Here is a 13,135-nt window from a genome sequence, read left to right on the forward strand (position 1 = left end):
ATGCCATCATGAATATGCTATGTAGATTAGTCATTCCTCACATTGTTATGCATGTGTGCTATGTTTACTTACTAAATGCCAATTGAATGAGATGTTTATATGTTGAATGTGGACATCATTGTGCATGATGCATTGATAGACTAGATGCCATAGTCGGCTTGAAAACGAGTGCATTGGTGGCCCGTGGTATGGGACACGATGGCACTATGCAATCGTACTATTGTCATATAGGAGCATGCGGTATTAAGATTTTCACTGTCCCATGCTACGACCCTTCCCAACAGGGGTTAAGGTGTTGGGTTACTATTTGGGGGGAAGCAGTGGTCGCGGTTGTCGGGTCACTATGGCTGTTAGACATAACGCCCAGCGGGTCAATAGGACAATCGACAACCCCCGTGGTACATTCAAGAGGGCCAATCGTACTGCTTTTAAATTGCTGGAGTCAGCACCTTTAATTTTAGTCATTTACTTTTCTGTTGAGAGCCGGTGGACGGCATTGTCTTTACTTTTCTGAGTACTCACGGTGGGCCTTCTACGACAGCCCTATGGGCGTATCGCGGGATGGAGTTCGCGGCTCGTACCCGGAGTTTACGCGCACTGTGGCTGTAGTAGCACTAAAACCAAGGACTTAGTAATGTTGCTTAGGTGGATGTGAATTAAAATGTATTGCATAGCATGTAGTGCATATGATGTGTTTTGTTGTGTGGACTGCTGTGTGGTCCATCTTACCACTTACTGAGCTAGTGAGCTCATCCCACGTGTGCACCCCTTTTTAGATGATTTTGCAGGTCATACATCGGAGGAGCATGGGGTGGGTCCCACAGTCGAGTTTCCTGAAGAGGACTGGTGGACCCCTGAGGAGTTAGAGCACGGCATTGACTGCTCCTGCGAGAGTTGTGTTGCGGGACCGCAGTGCTGAGGCTGAGCTGTGCTCCATTTCTGAGGCCGAGCTGAGCTCTACCATGCGATGCCGAGCTGGGCTCAACCCTTGATGCCGAGCTGATCTCTAGCCTTGATACCGAGCCGAGCTGTGTACTTTGATTATTTTGATGGATTACCTTATGTACTTGATATTTGAATTTTATTTTTCTTGTGTAAATATCATGCCTTCAGGCCCACATGTATATAACTATTGTATCACAATTCGGGTATCAAGTATTATGGGATTATTCATAGGTAAAACTTAGTTTTCTGCTGATCTGATGAGCTTATATTAGTCATGTGTATGCTGTGGTGGAATACAGTATCAGATGATCCTGGCAGGTTTAGGTTAACCGGTGTTAACCCGGTCACTGGCCCGGTTCAGTGAGAACGGGGTGTGACAATATGCGTCCTTCGGGCAGGCTTTGTTCAGGTCGGTGAAGTTGATGCAGATCCTCCACTTTCCATTTGCCTTCGGGACCATCACCACGTTGGATATCGACTCTGGGTATTGGATCTCACGGATGAACTGGGCTTTTAGCATCTTCTCTACTTCTTCGTCTATTTTCTGCTACCTTTCGGGGGTGAAAGTCCTCTTCTTCTGTTGCACCGGCTTCTTCACCGGATTAACATTCAGATGATGCTCCATTACCTCTCGATCTATTCCAGGCATGTCTGAAGCCGACCAAGTGAAGACGTCAGAGTTGTTTTAGAGGAATGAGATGAGTTTTTCTCGTTGTTGCCTTGGCATTGTAGCCCCGATCTAGAATTGCCTAGCATTATCCCCCTCTTCGGCCTCAACTTGTACTAGATCCTCAGCCGGTTCCCCCCGTTGATAACTGGCGTCATCGCGCAGATCCTCTATTGGGAACGCCTCATCCTCCTTTTCTCTTCCCCATAAGGTAGTGGCGTAGCACCTCCGGGATGCCTCCTGATCGCCTCGACATTCTCCGACATCGTTCTTGGTTGGGAATTTCATCTTGAGATGGGGTGTGGAGACGACAGCCTTTAGTAGATTCAAACCAACCCTCCCTAGTATGGCGTTGTAAGCCGAGATAATGCCTACTACCAGGAAGTTGATCATGACTGTTACTTGGCGATCTCCGATGCCGGCTCTTACTGGCAACTCAATCGATCCTTCCACTTTTACTGGGACGCCGGAGAATCCTTGCAACGGGTGTTCGACTTTCTTCAACTTTCTCTCGTCCAAGCCCATCTTCTGGAAAGCCTCAAGGAACAGGATATCAGCTGAACTGTCGTTATCCACTAAGATCCTCTTCACTCTGTAATCCGCTATGGTCATGGTGACTACCAGGGCATCATCGTGCGGAGTGTGCACCCCTTCCAGATCGTTGTCTGAGAAGGAAATAACCGTCTCCATCCTCGCCTTCTTGTTCGACCATTTAGCCACATATACACTTCTCGCATAGGCTTTAGCTTTCCTGGCCGAGACTAAACTTTCTCCAGCGGCTAGGCCTCCACAGATTGTCGTTATAACCCTAGTTGGGCTCTTATTCTCATCCCACAGGCGATGGTCAGCTTCTTTGGGTGTCCGATCCCTTTGTCGTTCCTGATTGCCTCTGCAGGCTGGCCCCCTTCTTTCATAGCGGCATCTGCCATCTCTCCGACGGTTGTCCCTACGGTCATTACCGTCTTGGGCATCCTCCTTTTCGTGGTCCACGAATCGGCCTAGATATCCTCTTCGGATCATTCCTTCTATTTCCCCCTTGAGGTACCAACAATCTTCGGTGTCGTGGTCGTGGTCCCTGTGGAAGTGGCAATATCTGTCCATATTGCGTCTCTCAGGGTGTCGTCCCATCTTCCCTGGCCACTTCATGGCTCTGGCATCCGGGGAGTCCTTTATCTGCATTAGTACATCCATTCGTCTCCGGTTCAAGGGTACGTATTTCTCAAACTTCCTTGGCGGACTGGGTGCCCGACCGCGCTCAGACTTTCGTCTTTTGCCTTCTTCAGAGGGTTTGTCGTCGCCCCTTGAGATCCTTTTCCTTCCCGTCTTCCTTTCAACTTCTTCATTGGCTTGGAGGGTTTCTTCCATCTGGATGTACTTATCGCACCAAGCTCTCAGCTCGGCCAGGTTCCTCGGTGTATGCTTCGCCTAAGACCTTTTCAGCTCCTTATCCTTGACGCCTCCCAGTAGGCCTGTGAACTCTTCTTCGGGTCCAAACCTCTGATCGTGATCTTCTCTTGTTGGAAGCGCTTCATATAGTTCCGCAGTGATTCTTCTTCATGTTGCTTGACATTGGCCAAGTTCAACGTAGTCTTCTGAAGGGGTTGGCTACTGAAGAATCCCTTCACGAAGAAGTAACTTAGATCGCTAAAGCTGTGGATCGACTTCGTCGACAGACGGTTGTACCATAGCATTGCCACTCCTCTGAACGTCAATGGCAGGGTGTGACACATAACGTTTTTCGAGACTCGATGGAACTGCATAGCGACCTTGAAGCCTTCCAGATGATCGACGGGGTCCCCAGACCTGTCGTAAGTGTCATACTTTGGCTGGCGAAAGCCGATCGGGAGTGGATCCCTCATGACCTCATCAGCTAGAGCCGTGTCATTAGTGAGGTCTGGCTCACAAGCTCCCGTCTGATTTTCTGTCACCTTCTTGATCTCATCTTTCAGGTCTAGGATCATTTGCTTTAACCCCGAGTCCTCGTGTCTCTGTTCATCTCCTTAGCGTGGTTCCCCATGTCGGTCTTCGGCGGCACGCCGCGTCCTTCCCCTGGGTGTGGGACTTTCCCTCATTGCTCAGTTTCAAAAATTATGACTAGACCTTATCGATCCTGTACTGCTCCGGTCCTCGTCTCAAGCTCTCTCGAGCTGGATATGGGGGCCTGGCGATGCTCCGCAGGTCTTCTGGGAGACAGCTTTGGAGACCTCCTTCATTGCCTCGATCATTCGGTCATATTTGTCCTGGAGGGCTTCAAACTGCTCCCTCGTCATATATTCCTACGCTCCAGGAGGGGGCGGAGGATTACTATCTCCGCACACTGAATATTCGGCCGAACGCTAGTACCTCACGGAACCTTCCCGATCATCGTTCTCCCTTTTTCGTCCAATTTCCATCGCGGAACCTTCTCGGATACATCCTATCCCCTTCGTGGGGGATATTCTCTTCACGCGGTTGACGTGGTAGAGTCCTTGCAGCCTCTATCAGGTGGGTGACACATGTCTAGGTGGGCGACGCGTGTCCTTACCCTACTAGGCAATCAATTTGGTCGTATCACTTATATACCCATTTTAGTCTCAGGCCTACTACGAATTGGTATCGGTAATATTGTTAAATAATCTAGCCTCCATGGCGAAGAACAAACATTTACGTATTAGGAACTCTGACCTTAACATTAATGTTCTAAGTTATTTTAATTATGAATTTTTCTTCCTCCATAAAATAAAATAAAAACCTACAAATGCACAAAATAAAAGTGCTTCCAAATTGATAGCTTAGATGCAAGAGAATAAATAAAAAAGTTAGTTCAGAATCACAATAAAGCATCAACAAGATTAAATCACCAAAACTCCCTCACCAAGCCAAAATTACAAGAGGGCGGGGCTAAGCACGTAATAGATGAAGAGGCTATTTGCTTGTTTTGCCTTGAAACCCAATCTCCGAGCCTTGTCAGGGCGCGTGGGTCTGGTGACCTGGACGATCAATGGGAGCTGCCTGTACTCCCAGCATCTAACCCTCTGCAAAAATCTTATAACATCCGATTGCTTCTTCCTCCATAGCTCAGAGACGTACTTGTAAGCCCCTAATATATCACCAATAAAAACAAAAGTATCATCTATCAAAATATCAATGATTTCCAAAGGGTCAAAGACCCAATGTCAGATCTTGATACGAAATGAGCCAAAGGATTACAACAAGAACTCATAATAAGAAATCCGATCACAAATATACATGCGAAAGCCAAAGTAGAATAATAATTAGACGATTAAGAAGAAGAAAAAGCTCCATTCCACTTCCAAATTACACTCAGTACCCTAAGTGTTGGACCTAAAGTGTAAGGCCACTGCCAGTCTCTCAAAAGAGGTCTTGTGAAGGAAGGTGTGCACTTTATTACTTATAGCATCCTCCTCCACAGCAGTCACATTCACGAGTCGAGCTGGGATCTAGGTAGAGACTTTGGACCCTCTCCATACAGTCGATATGGGCACCAACACTAAGCTAAAATTTTTCTTTCTATTTTCATTCATAAATCAAAGAAACCGAAAACTCAATACCCTAGCAGCCGAAGTTGTATTATATATTCTATAAACAAACACACTATAAGTCTCTCGACCTTCAATGTAGAAGAACAAAGAACGAAGTAGAGAGATTTGGCTTACCCATGGTGGATCCAAACTTACACAGTCGCTAGGGTTTTGCGTTGCAATGGCTTCAACCCTTTGATGAGATACCAGCATTATAAGAAGATGAGACACATGAGCCCCAATCTCGGCAGCTCATTGGTAAAACTACTGCAATTATGAAAACAGTCTTAAATTGATCATAAATAACAAAAATGACCTCTGGAGACTGGACCACTGGTTTTGAATCTTTTGACTTCAGACTAAAATTTCATTTGCTTTGGCACACTTTGATGAGACACGCCTGATCTAAAACAAAAAAAATTGAGGGTGAAACTTGGGCCTCACCAAACTACGTACACCGATCATGTATATTGATTTTTTTTTTTTCTTTTTCAATAGAGCCATAAAGGCCAGCGTGGTTTCTGTGTTAAGATACATGGAAGGGCAAAATGATGGGTTGGGCTCCTCTACTATGCATAAGGGGCGGCAACGCAGATCGGACGCTCAGGAGCACCTCAAAGCGTGCACCCAGGTATTGGGTTCCATGACGAGCGCTCCCGGGCGTCTGATCTGCACTGCAGCCCCTTGTGCGCAGGAGAGGAGTCGGATCCCAAATGATCGCCTACCTCACATGAAAGGTGAAAATTTGGCCACTGTTGATGCTTTCATGTGTGCTCCCATTGATCCCTATGTTGGTGTAGGAGCCATGCTACTTTCCACAAAACCCTCTCTTATATTTTTTTTATTTATGGATCGAGAATTTCTGGTCAGTCACCTCATATAAGAATCTTTTGAAAGGCATTTTTTGGATCATTAAATATAAGTGCCATGATTCTTATGTGTTGATTTGAAATAAATATTTATAACAATATATATATATATGTGTATTGCATGATATAATTGTACAAAAAATGAAACGTGAGGCCTATGGTGATAAAAAGTCGTATATTTCGAAACCCTCTTTTACTCTCGAGACCCCACTTCCTTGACCAAAACTTTGGATCCCTCTTTTCCTTTCAAACCCCCATTTCCTCCCTAACCAGAACTCCTTTGCCCATATCGTCTCTCTCCAACACCTCTGCCTTCTGAACAAAGAATCAAATGAGGTCTGTTTTTTATTACTGGTACGAAATACTTGGAGAGAGAACCTAAAAACTAAGTTCGTAGGGGGCATTCCTCTCCCTGTCTCTCTCTCTCTCTCTCACATTGTGCATCTTATGGTGGATTTCGTGTTAGGGTTTTTAATTCTTGAGGAGTTGAGAAGACTCTGATTTATCTTTACGGACTTGAGTTATTGTGGTTTTTAGACGTCGACGTTGAGCTACGAGGTTAAAAGAAAACTATAAAGCCTCTCTCTCCATTCTGGTAGCTGAGTTAATACTCTAGTTTATCTCTATGATTACGTTTATAGACTAATCGTGTTTTTACCCTTGTTGTGAGGTGTGGGTTTTTTTTTTTCATTTCATTTCCCTTTTTTTTTTTTTTTTTTTTTTTTTTTTTTTTGAAAAAGCGTTTACAAGCCTCCCTTTTCTGCTACTTGGTGGGTGCTCTTTCTAAGTGGATGTTTTTGGCGTTCAATGGTCGACCACTCGCTCCATTTGCCGAAATTTTAAGTTTAGGTATTGGTGATACAATATTCATTTTACTGTCTTTGATCAGATCCATTTAGCCATTTTTTGCTCTTAGTAGGTTTGTTCATCAGTGAGTTCATTTACTTATCTCAATTAAGTAACTATTTGATTGAAATGCTGATTAAGGTTTCAGTTAATCTGCATTTTGATGAAATGGGTGTCTATTAAATACTCAAATAGGGTTTAATCTATTACTTTGATATAGTGGATATCTGTTAAATGCTCATCTCATCTGCACATCTTATTTTGCTTTTAGTAAAACTCATTTGCCCATCTCAATTAAGCTTGAAACTGGGTTCACTGCTGTTCAATGGATAACATGAGTGCTCTTGTGTGAGAATTTATACAAAAGGTTTATTTGATTTGATAATTTAGAAGAATCTATTAAGAAACGAACTAACAGTAGTCGAATTTTTTTGGATATTTTTACTTGTTGAAGCTCCTCAATTCAGGTTGCTTTCATTTTATGGCTTTGTAAGTGTGTGTGTGTAGTGGGGGGGGGGGGAGCAGATTAAGAAAAAAAAACCATGAGAGGAAAGGGAAAATAGAAAGGGGAAAAAAATTGATGATTTAGAGTATATTATTGGAAAAGACAATCTTCTTTTTTCTTTTGATCCTTCTTCTTTGATTCAGGGTCTGCATTGCATTACAAATTTTATGGTTTGTAATTCAGGGTCTATATTTCTCTCATTTTAATGTTTACTGCTTTCATTATGATAAATCTAAAAACCCACTAGCCAACTGAACTCCAATTGGATGAACACAAGTACATAATTGTATAAGGACCAATATGGGACTTTATCATATACATATCGTAGGGTACTGTGAGACCTATTAGATTATTTTGAATATTTGGACTATAATTGGTAGAATTTGATATTGATTAAGCATTGCTTATTGCTTGATTTCATGTGATGACACTTCTTTAATTAGGAGACATCCATTTACTCGTTTTATATAACTTTTAATTATGATATGTTCATACACTCGTAGAGTTTTTAGGGGCACAAAAAAATGGAACATGATAGTGGAATATTAGATACTATTGTTAATGGAATTATGATAGAGACTATTATACAATATACACAATTAGGTGAGTTTTCCCTTGAAACACTTTCGATATGACAAAGGATATAAAGTAATATTGCATTTAATTATGTATTTTGTTTTGTAAGTGAGGAGTCCATAGGTTCTCTGAAGAACGATTTCTTCAATAACGAAGAAGAAAAACGATGGCCAAAAAAAAAAATAGCCAGTTGTCAGAGACTTCATGCATAAGGATGAGAGAGAAACGAAGAACACCTCCCCCAAATGCAAAGAAGGGATGTGTATTCTATTGTACATTTTCATTTCAAAATAAGGTATCCATTACTACGTAAATCACTGTATCATATGATCATCTACCCATGGAAATGGATGAAAGGTCTAAATGTTCATATGCCATTTAGAAGGACTGAATTACTCCCGACCAATAATATGATTAGCTGAGGAGCTAACCAGAAAAATATTCAACTATTGTTAGTTCATTTCTCAATAGACTCTTCTAAATTATCAAATCAAATAAAACTTCTGTAGAAATTCTCAAACAAGAACACTCAGGTTATCCACTCAAATTCTTCCATGTAATTCATATGATTATTTTGTTAACATTGCTTAAACAAAGAAATCTAATTGAAGAAGTGCTGAAGCAATTTGGAGACATAGACAAAGACATCAAAAGTTTTAGGTATATAACCTACCTATGAATGAAACCTCAATCCATGGCAGGGAACCATTCCCAAGTATAGCATACTACCACACACACCAATTTCTTAGTCAAAGATATCAAACAAGTAGAACCTTAACCCTTGCATCTTTCAATGAGGTGCTAGGTTTACTATACAGAACTCAGGCCAACCACTGCATAATTGTCCGCCATGGCAGTATATGTGGCAAGCCATTTGGTTTCATCAAAAAGATCTGAGTAAAAGATCATTGATCCATAAATGAAAGAAAATAAATACGGAACGATTCATGAAGATCGATAAGCATGCACGACAAACACTACAAAAACACATTTTAGGCATACCTGAATCCATGGTTGAAGAATAAGAACTCCTCAATGTCTTCTTGTATACTCCTCGTACAACACGATCAATGTTAGTCTTGTCTACCTTCTTTCCCTTTTGCTTTTGGTCTTTAGCCTCACTTAATGGGTCAGTGATAACTATATATAGGGGTGAGGGTAGGGACTAACCCTGCAATAAAATTAGGGTTTCCTCCCCATTAAGGAAACAATACCTTAGGTCCACACATAGTAATAAATATTTCATAACATTAAGGTGTGCTAATAGAATCCAATATCTCTATAGAGATCACTTACCAATAATATTGGATTCTTTCTGTTTACTCCATCTGTAGTCAACACCACTAAACCGATTTTAGAAACAAATCTTTGACTATGCTAGCCCACCTAATAGGAAATCTTACAATAAATACCCACATAAAGAAGTCATACAAGACTTAATAATCTAATCTAAATCTATAAGACTAAAACTGAAGTTTATCCAAATGAATGAATTATACAATACAGAATATTCATCCTCGATGAAAAAAGCGATCCAAGTATAATCAAATAATAAAAAATATGCATCTTCTAATGATAGATACAATGCTTAAATGTGTTTATCTGTTGATAAATAGTGCTTATTTTATATATTTAACCTCATCGGTCCCCTAGAGCATAGCATTGTTAAGGAATGAGACTTTCCAGATGAAGCCACCATAACCACATTTACCCATTCAATTCAGAAGCTCAGAGAAGCAACAGGAACAATGGGGGCATTTTAGAGGTTTCAAGGGCAGTTAAGTTCTGGAATCAAGTAAAACTGAAGACAAATGCAAGTATCGTCGCTCTAAAGTTTTGGCTTTTCTTTGGTGGTTTTAGGCAAAACCCTAAAATCTCTTGGGCAATGAAACTCCAAGGAACCTACTATCCTTAATCTCAAGTTTATTCAACAAGCTCTCATACCGTGAGATACTGTGAAGAGGTTCCACTCCAGAACAAGAGGCAATCAACGAAAGTGTATTCCCATACAGTTGGTCATGCGCATCTATTTTTATAAGTATTTTTTATTCAATAAAATAGAAATCCATATAGTTCCAAATCAACATATAAAATTTAACCCCGTCACAATTTCTTTATACATTAAAAAAAATATATATATATATATATATAATTTAAATTTTTTAAAATCCAACGGTCCAAAACATCTCCCTCAAAAGGTTCTTATATGGGATGTTCGACCAGAGAACCCCAACCCTAAAAATATATGTAAAATATATCATTACCAAATGTGGCAAGAAATTTAAATAGTTTATACAAACACATGATGATGATTTTAAAAATTCTTTTTCTAAATTTGAAACTTTTACTTCCTTTCCAACAAGATTATTGATCGAGTTACTCATTGTGCATCTGCACTCATAATTCTCTCTTGAACCCGAAGGATATTACTCTTCCATTACAATGTTTTTGATTGTTGGTAGTTCCTGGTCACAAAGTAACTGACCTTTTTATTTATTCATCAAAAATGCTTGGCCATCTGATGCAAGCAATGTTACCATCATGTTTTCATCTGTCCAATTAGGATATGCGGATTTAGTGATGAGATAGGTCAAATTTCTTCATTTGAGGCTCACAAGATCTTTGGTTTCTTAAATTTTTTTACTTCTTTTTTTGGTAACGATGGAAGAAATCCTTGTGATTTTGGTGATACAGTGAACAATCATCAATGATTGCCTCATTAGAACTTTTTGGCTCTTTAAAAGGAAACATGGAAGGGAAGTTGGGGGAGATGGTTAATGTCTTAATTATTCAGACATCAGTATTTGTTTCTTCTACACTACTTTCAAGTGAGGGTGTCAATTTGGGACCAAAATCAGGAACCGTCTCAGAACCATTAGAGTCCCACTAAAACCTAGTACTGGACCACCCATTAATAAACGAGACAGTAATGGAATCTAATTTTGGTATCGAATAATAAATGTGACGGGACAATTCTAGAACAACAACAACCATAGCCTTATCCCAACTAAATGGGGTAAGCTTTGTGGGTCCGATATGAAAATTTGAAAATAAGGAAGCTCAAGAGAGAGGTTAAAATGAAGAAAAATGGAGATAAGAGAAAGTAAAGCAGTAGAGAAAGACGCATCATGGGAACATCCCCTATAAGAGGTCAGCAACACGGGTCCTTGTCCTCCACAAAATTTTATCCGAAGTCATATTAGGATCGAGCTCTACTTTATGTTTATCTTTCTGAACCACTTTGTCAATAATCATCTTAGGCCTACCTGTACCTTTTCTGGCTCCCTCCAAATGAATCTGATCACTCTTCCTTACTGGGGCATCCATAAGTCTCCATTAACATGTATATACCATCTCAATCAGCTCTCACGGAGCTTGTCCTTAATTAGTGCAACCTTCAAATCATTTCTAATACATTCATTCCTTACCCTATCTCTCCTGGTCTTGCCACACAACCCTCTCAATATTCTCATCTTTGCTACACTCAGTTTATTCAAAGTACTCTTCTTGACTGCCCAACACTCCGCTCCATACGTCATAGTTGGTCGTAGAACTGTCCTGTAAAATTTTTCCTTGAGTTTAATAGACACTCTTTTGTCATATAGCACTCCTAATGCACCTCGCCATTTCATCCACCCCACTTTAATCCTGTAAGCAACATCATCTTCTATATATCCCTTTTTGTCAATGATGGACCCCATGTATTTAAAACAGTAGCTCTGGGGTAGTCCCTGTTCCCCCAGTTTCACCACTCCCTCCCTCCTCTAAATTAACTGAAGGGGCACATCATTTATTATGTCTTTGTTCTGCTTATCCTAAAACCTCTTGATCTCAAGGTTGATCTCCATAGCTCTAGTTTAGCATTAATCTCATTCACAATTTCATCTATCAAAACAATATTATCAGCAAATAGCATACACCACGGAACCGAGTCTTGGATGTGCCTGGTTAGATCATCCATAATGAATGCAAACGACTACGAATTTAGAGCGACTCCCTTATACATGTCCTTAATAATATATACATAGTTAATCATACGCATTCTCTTCTGTAGGACATGCCAAATTAACTCTCTCGATACTCTGTCATAGGCTTTTTCTAGGTCTATAAAGACCATATGGAGGTCTTTTTTGTGGGCTCTAAATACTTCGATAAGCCTTCTTAGGAGGTAAATAGCCTCTATTGTGGATTTTCCTAGAATAAAATTGAATTGATTCTCCAATACCTTAATTCTTAGGTGGGTTTCAATATCTTTTTCCCAAAATTTTATGACATGACTCATAAGTTTTATGCCTCTGTAGTTGTAGTTCTAGGCATCACCTCTATTCTTATAAATCAGAACCACAATACTTCTCCTCCATTCATCTGGCATAGTTTCAATTCTGGTACCAATACCGAAATACCAATTAGGTACCAAATGGAACCAGAACCACCAGTACCATTGCAAAAGATATATTTTTGTGCTTTGATTCAAGTTTTATTGCTATAGTTTGATGTATTTGAGTGGTCTTTCTTATCATAGAGGTTTCAGTTAATAGACCTTTAGTTTTATTACTATAAACTTATATGGTGATAACATTGAAACTATATTGTGGATTGTTTATTTGGTTATCATTAATTTTTAATTGTTTATTTTTTAAAAGCTTTGAAGAAGTAAAATTGTGAAATGATCATGTTTTTGTATTTTAATTTGCTTTCTAAAGTAAGGCACCTTAAATCTCTTGATAATGAAAAATCCACAACTTTTCCATTGTGCTTGTAACCGTTTAAAAACCGATACCATCACATCCATCAGTAAACGGGACTAGAATCTAAGTTTAATCCCATTGACTAATAGGACGGTACTGAGATTAGCACCTTTGGTACCAATACAGACCCATCAAAAACAATCTCAATTGACACCCTTACTTTCAAGCTAACTAATACACTTATAAGAGGCATCCTACACCAGGCTACACCTGACAAAAGGAAAATTTTCCTGTAAATTATTATTTCCCACTGCTAGCTCACATAAGATTTTACTCCGGTATTTTTATGTTTTTTGAGGGGATCTACAGTTCTACACATTGTTGCATGTTTTGATATCTCCTACACCAAGCCAATGGATGAATGGGAGAGAATGCCTCACGATTCTTTTACAAAGCGGTCCACATTATCAGCGAGTAGAGGGAATCAGGGAAGAGTGTGAGAGGGCATGTACTACCAA

At 40.2% G+C, this 13,135-nt stretch overlaps 1 pseudogene; it reads right to left on the minus strand.

Annotated features, from left to right (window-relative positions):
• LOC122090559 overlaps nucleotides 1–11,127 on the minus strand; it is a 21,502-nt pseudogene extending 10,375 nt beyond the window's left edge.
• Nucleotides 11,128–13,135: the final 2,008 nt, after the last annotated feature.

Source organism: Macadamia integrifolia, chromosome 10, assembly GCF_013358625.1.
Source record: "Macadamia integrifolia cultivar HAES 741 chromosome 10, SCU_Mint_v3, whole genome shotgun sequence".
Taxonomy (NCBI): Eukaryota; Viridiplantae; Streptophyta; class Magnoliopsida; order Proteales; family Proteaceae; genus Macadamia; species Macadamia integrifolia.